Source organism: Gallinula chloropus (assembly GCF_964237585.1).
Source record: "Gallinula chloropus genome assembly, chromosome: 3".
Lineage (NCBI taxonomy): Eukaryota > Metazoa > Chordata > Aves > Gruiformes > Rallidae > Gallinula > Gallinula chloropus.
The window spans coordinates 28,249,178-28,256,576 of NC_140087.1; positions in this window are offsets into that span (position 1 = coordinate 28,249,178).

The window sequence follows — 7,399 nt, forward strand, 5'->3', positions numbered from 1 at the left end:
CATGGTGGTGCATTTTTGCTCTTTATGAAAATATTTGGCAAAGAGTTACTGGAAATCACAACAAAACCCTGAACAAGTAGAGAGCAGCAGGACCTAGTAGACCGATCGCAACTAGATACCATCGTGTATGTGGTTACCAAAACCCAAAAAATAGAATAGCAGACAATACGCATCCGTAGAATAAATCTCAGTTTCAAGGTAAACACTAGAAGCAGACACTGGCACAAAAAAAGTTGGTGGGTCCAGGGGTGCCCTAATTGCTTTCTCTTTTATTTTAAAGATTGTTTACTCTCTGCATTAAGGGAGTGTAAGAATAAAACATGAAAGAAGTTTATTTTCATTTTCTACTTTTCCTGTGCAAAAAATTACACTGAAATAGGGGATGTTTGCAACACTGCTATTAGGTTGGATAGGGCTTTGGGCAACCTGGCCTGGTGGAGGGTGTCCCTGCCCATGGCAGGGGGGTGGAACTAGATGAGTTTTGAAGACCCTTCCTACCCAAACCAGTCTGTGATTCTATGACTATGATTCTGTGATTTGAAGTGGGCACTGCAGCAGAGCCACAGTGAGTTTCAGGTTGCTTCAAGTCACTTTTCAGCTGAACCTTTGTGTTTCATTTATGCTGATCTTTTGCCATCTTTCTGGTCACATTTAGTTAAAGGAATAACAGAGGCCATGTCTGTTCCTAAAATTAGGCTGTAGGAGGAGGAGGAGGATGATGATGATAATAATAATACTTGAGCTCCCTCCATACTGCTATGTTGCTTAGAAGCAAAAGAGAACTAGGAACAGGGTGCTGAAGAGACCAGCATAGCAAATGGCAGTGTGGGAAATGGTGATGGGCAGGCTCCTCCACTGCTCTCATGCTTGCCAAGGGACCCTCCACGCCAGCCCCAAGGTCAGTAACAGTATCTTTGCTGTAGAAGGTGGCAAATGAAAACAAACTGGAAATGCTTGTTTAATTTAGTCTGCTGCCCGCCCAGGCAAAATGTCTCAGGGGCTTTTGCTGACGTAAAGCAGGCTCCTAAGATCACATCACTTTAGAAAATTCAGGTCACCTAACACACATGCAGAGCAGCCTTCGATATTTAGGCCGTCATTCAAACATCTCCAGAGAGTTACATGCCTGAAACTCAATTAAGGCTGAAGAGCTGAATCAACACTGCGAGAGTCTGGGCCGGTGGTTGCTGAATTTCTAGACGTTTCGAACCTGAGAGGCCAGAAAACAATCCCATCTGGGCAAATGGCCCATTTTAGCAATCGGGATTAGGCTGACAGAAGTTTTCTGTAATTTGTCTATTTCTTTAATAGCAGGGACATATTGTTAAATGAGTTAATGGGAAGAAAAAATGTTAAACAGTTAATGTGCTCCTTTACGTGGCGCACCATCTGCGTGTTGTGTGCCGAATGTCCCTGCATGTGGAAGAGAGGAAATCATACAGAATTTCAAACTTCTACTGTCGTTATCTTGGGCAAGTATGATAAATAATCATATTTATCTTCTGGAGCATATACAGTTTTAATCAAGCTATTAACGAGAAAGGCATTTTTCACAGACTTTGGAAGGCACAAAGAAGACATTACCTCCCCATAAACAATCCATTTCATGGGTGCTGAGCATTCGCAACGAATGCAATGAACAAGAGGAGTTATTTTTCCTTTCACATCTAGACAAAGCCATTTTTGGAGACTTTAGTCAAGCATATTTGGGGACCAACCCTGAAATTCTGGAAGGGGACAAACTGGCATTTGTAGACTGTTATGCACAAAGTGTAAGAGAAATTTTTAATCCTCTGTATCAAAAAATAATTAGTTTTATTTGGTTGAACACTTGAGGTTTTGTTGTTAGTTGGAGCTTCACGAGAACCAGTTCAGTTATTCATCTGCCTCATGACTGGGGATCCTGCTCTCCTCCCAGTTTGACATGCTACTCTGGTCACCAGCAGAGCAGGGAGGAGATGGTTAACAATAAACAATTTGGGTATGGGCACAATTCGCCCCCTGCGATTGCTGGCCCTCGCTCAAGCTAGCCGTCGCTCGGAGTAAGGCTGTCCTCTCCCAGGGCAGGAGGTGCAGCAGTCGCCCTCGCCACAAAGAATTTAAGCAGATGGTGCCCTGGGCTCTGCAGCACAACCTGAAGTTGGTGGGATCCCCTCTGCAAAGCTGAATGAGTTGTTTGGTGAAAGTGGGGCCAGTAGCAAAGATTGGGGTAAACGACTCAGAATGGGAACACTGACTTTCATGGTTGGCTGGATTTTTCCAATACATTTCCTGTATTCTCCCCAAAAAGAAACATTTTCATATTAAGATTGATCATATTTTTATCCTGTGCCACTGGACTTAATTTCCATTTATCTCTTCTATAAGGTCTCTGGAGTTTTTGCAAGTAACAGCAACTGATTAAACTCAATTCCTGACTCCTGTCCTTCCCCTTGGCTGTTGGACTTTGTGTTGATAAAATGTACTGGCCAGGTTACTATTCTCCACCCTGTTTGTCCACACAGTTTATGGATAATTTGGTACAACCTATCTCAAGAGTAGCGTGTGCAGATGATATGCAGAAAGTCGGGGATTTAGTAATATATGTGGGTCTGGCTCATCGCTTTCATAGGCTGCTGTTCTACAGAGACACTGCAGATCCATGCCTGCCCTTCATTACTTCTCCTTCCCCTTTCATTTGGATCACTCTTTTCTTCAAAACGAATGATGTGTGGATTTTGGATGCTCTCAGTGAGAGTTTCATTGATGATGGATAGACAGGCAATACTGACCATCACTTCTTTCCACTTCTCTAATGGAGAAGGGTTTTCGGATTGGGCAGACATGGTCACCTGCCTTTCTTGGTTTTATTTTGGCTTACTGCATTGTGTGTAATGCATCTGTGTGTTATGTGTGCCCATAGCATGGCTCTAACAGAGAAAGATATTTTTATGGGTTACAGGTTATTTTGGTATCATTTAGGCAAACACGATATGGAGTAAAGATAATTTTCTGCAGTGTTCCTATTAAAAAAATAAAAGCTCACGTGTCACGGGTGACATAAGTGGTGCTAAACACTAATCTGATATTTAAGTACACTGCAGTCAAAGACAGCACTGCCTGCAGCCAGTGCTTTTCAATCAACGTACTGGATTTCTATTCCCAACTCCTATAGACACCTGCAGAAGCATACATTTCAATTCTCAATACTCAAACATTTAAGTGAAACATAAAGTGCACCTTAGAAACATACCACAAACTGTGTAAGAAATTAGTCTGATTCTTTTAGGCCAATTGCTACTGTGTACTCACAAATGATCATAATTTTGCTAGCAGAATGACAAGTCACAACAGAAACACTTCTGGTTTGAGTTAAGCTGGTTTTCCCTCTTTGTTGTTAAGCGGCATTCTTCCTCTCCAAAACTTACTGCCCTGGGCCCTCACTGCCATTAAGAAAGACCAAAAATTTTCCCTGCACCAGCTTTTGCTGGCAGCTAGAAGAATGTAGGAGGGTTTCTGAGTTTGCGTCAGAATCCTGTGGCCCTTGGCAGGCCTGACCTCAAACCAGCTGTACCATGGCGGGTTTTGCTAGGGTTTTCTTTTGGCTTTTGAGTTTCTTTAAAGCTGAAACTTTGAAGCTCAAAATCCTCAGAAGGAACAGAAAGAGAAGCCTCATGCAAACAAATACCACTGATCTTTACACTGCTTTGATCTCTTATATATCTATAGTGCCTTTCATCATGAAGAAGCCCAATAAGATTTATAAACTGCCTTCAAAGGGAAATATCTTATCCCCTATACCACAATGATAACACACCACTGAAAACCAGTCTTCAGATCAGATGATGACCCATAGCATATATTAAGGGGCAGTAGGGCAATAATTAGCGAATAGAGGAGAACGCATTATTTGGCAGGATCTGTAATACTAGAGGAAATAGCAAAGACCTCAGTTTTCAGTGGCATGTCTATCTAAACTGGGAAGAGATGCATCTTTAAGGTCCTTGTGGAACTACAAGGGCATTCTGTCAGCATGTGACCTCAGTCCTGGTCCCTGCCCCAACTCCCATTAGCCACTATGCATGGTCAGTTTGAGACTGCCTGCGTCCTTAGAAGCTGTTGCCCTGTGAAGGATTCCAAGAGGAAAACAGATGACCATGGCAGAGCCTGCTCACGTGCGCACATGTGTGCATGAGCACTGTGTGACGGCTGAATCCTCAGCTTACAGAGAAGTGTCCGTGAGAGGACTGCCTGGGCAGACTGCCTGGGCAGACTGCCTCAGCCTTGTGCCCACCTCAGACCTTGGGTCTTCTCAGCTTCCCATGTAGCGAACACCCTGAGGACCCTCCACCCTTCAAGACCCTGCAAAGGCAGACAGTACATGCTAAGACACATATGGTGGTGAGCAGAGGAACAAATCTGCTCATAGGGGGCAGAGCAGAATTGTTTGTCAACAATTTCAAGCCCTTGGGTGCAACAAGCTCCCCCTCTCCCTCCCCCCATGCTGGGGTTGTCTCAGCAGGTGTTTTGTGCTCTCAGTTACACCAGCTACAGGACAGGGGCTTTCTGTATCCCCTCTAACCATGCACTGGTACCTCACAAAACTTTGGCAATGAAAATTTTATAGGCACATTTCTATTCTCTGTCCAGATTTCTCATGAAAATCCTGGCCTTAGGGAACCCGCCTGAAAGGGCTCTTCTCCCTCCTTTCCATTAGCCAGAATCTTTCATTAACTCAGTCTCTGACTGTCTGAAAATTGCAGGCATCCTTGAAGACTTTCAGGTAATTGCAGTCTCTACTGCGTTTCAAAGCAAAGGCTTGGGTTACTAAGCCATCTCCATAATGTCTGATCAATGAAGTGATCAATTAGGAATGGGAAAATGAGCTACGGTACAGCAAGTGGAATGACTAATGACCTAACAGGGAGAGAAGTCTTTTAATCTCTGGCTCCCATGACTGCATGCCAACCTGCTCCCCCCACAAAGCTGGCAGGGTCCTAGAAAGTTGAAAATTACCATAAAAAAGAGAACAAATGGAAACCGGATAAAAATCAATTAAAACTTGAGGCATTGTAAGGACCTGGAGTGGGCTCAGGAAAAATTCCAAGTGTTTGTTTAACGGATATGTGAGATTGTTTGCCCTAGTAACTGTGTCTCTGTTTGATATGTATGAGGCTTTGAATATTTTATAACAGTGATGGCTGTGTTCACTTAAAGGCAGCTGCTTAAAAAAAAATTAAAATTCCAGAAAACACTTTGTCTTTCAACTCAGCATTATGTAATGTTTCAGGCTTGATACCCGTTTTCTTTGAAGGCTTTTCCTACTGGTAACATCAGAAGTGTCACCCAGGAAAGATGTTTCATCTAAAAAAAAAAGTGTTGTTGGGTCCTTTTGGTTTTGTTTTCTTTTCTTTTTTTTTTTTCTTATTCTGGTGACAGATAATGAGTGTTAATGCTTCATCTGAAACAAAAAATGATAGCTGAATTGGAAGAGTGCTAGAGAGGAGGGCACTGGGGAACACATTTGTGAGCCATCACACAAATTCTCAGAGAAGCCCAGGCTCAAATTCAGAACATCACATCTTAATAGAACATAATGTACTCCAGAAAGAGTAGAGATAATGTATCCTAATGTATTCAGTATTTGCCTTTGATGTAAGCTTAAGCATCATTCCATATGTTTTACTCCATCACTAAATTAATTTTGGTTGGAAACCATCACACATTAATTATCAAATATGACTAAGCTCCAGCTCACTTGTTTTCCTAGGTTATTTGATGTCTGCTCTGAGACAGTTACATTGCAGAATTTTGTTTATAATAGCTGTGGCTAACATGTTAACAGTGACTCTGCCAGATTTGCTAGTGATCAGGCACAAGTAGAGCTCAGCTGTCCAGCCAGGGGACTGTACAGGAAGGGAAAGACATGAGCCTCCTCAGACGCTTTGCATGTGCATGCAGAGGGTCTTCTTTAAAACAAAACAGAATGCCTCAGATCTTCTGTTTCTGCAGGGAAAGGATCAACCCAACCCGTTCAGACCAAACATCTTGTGCATGTTGCTGGGTGATTGCTGCCAGCAAACGCTAGCTTGAGTAAAGAAGGCAGAAATTTGTTTAAGAAAATATTCCCAGTGTTACAGACCACTTCCTGACCTAATGCTTGACTTTGTTTTGAGCAGCTATGTGAATTTTCAAGAACATTTTAAATAATAGATGTGTCATAATTACAGCCTGTGTTTCTTATGAGAGGGGGTTTTACCATTCAGATCTTGTCATTTTGAGATCAAAAGATTTCTATTTCAGAACTGTCTTCCTTGCTGAGCTCTAGACAGACGGAATACTTGGTGAGTTGCCGGATCCTTAGCTGTTGTAAGCTCTATTACCATTAAACTAAAGACTCGTTCCTGAAAAATCCTTTATTACACAAGCAGCTTATTGCAGTACTGCCCACGCTTTTTTAATTGAGAAGCCCACATTGCCTCTGAAAAAAAAAATCCAGGGACAAAAATCTGGAGTGAATGAAACCAGAGTGTTTTTCACCTAAAGCCAACTATCAAAAAATTGACCTCACAATAGAATTTCAGTTTTAATCTAGTTGCTTGCTTAATCATGGATGTATGCAGGGTTTTTTTGCCATGGTTCGTCATGCCTTCTTGTTCACCAGAGACCCATGAACTGTGTGGCAAGAATGTCTTTATTGTCAAAAAAAAAACAGTGTGCTTCAACTTTTCTAGAGTTTTTCTTCATTAATTCATCATGCTAAAGTATCAAAAACTAAAGGTTCATAAATCTAGACCCTGATGTATGAAAAACTTGTCCAGACTGCCTCATTGTTCAGATGTGAAGAACCTGTCCCTGCTCACAGGTCAGGTCACAGGCAGTGCTCAGACAGTGAGGAGGTGGTAGTCAGAGCTAGTATTTGGCTGTTCAAATCCAAGGTTAAATGACAAAAGCAGTCTGGGTACAATAATGGCAAAAATCACACAAACTGTGAAAGCTTCAGCCCAAATACCTTCAGGGACAAAAAACTCTCAAGAACGGTGATTTTTTTTCCTATTATGTGTCACTTCAAATGTTGTTAAGAAAAAAGATTGCTTCCAGGTTTAGGCTCTGGCAAAAGATACAGTTCGGGTTAGAGATGCATCAGTTCTACTGATGACCTGTCTCTAGTGATGTACCAACCTTGAACCACTTGCTTATTCCTCTTAAAACTCCTGCTAACTTCACTCAAGTCTTTAATGGGACGTTTGTTCAAGGGGACACTGCTGCAGGAAAATGTAGTCCATAAACCTCCTTTTCCCGCAGCCGCACCCTTTGCCGTCCCCTCAGCCAAGCCAGTGGCATCAGCTGTGCAGCTGAGTGACAGTGCAAATCCGGAGCAGATTCAAGCTGAAAGACAATTCCTCCCAAAATGATTATT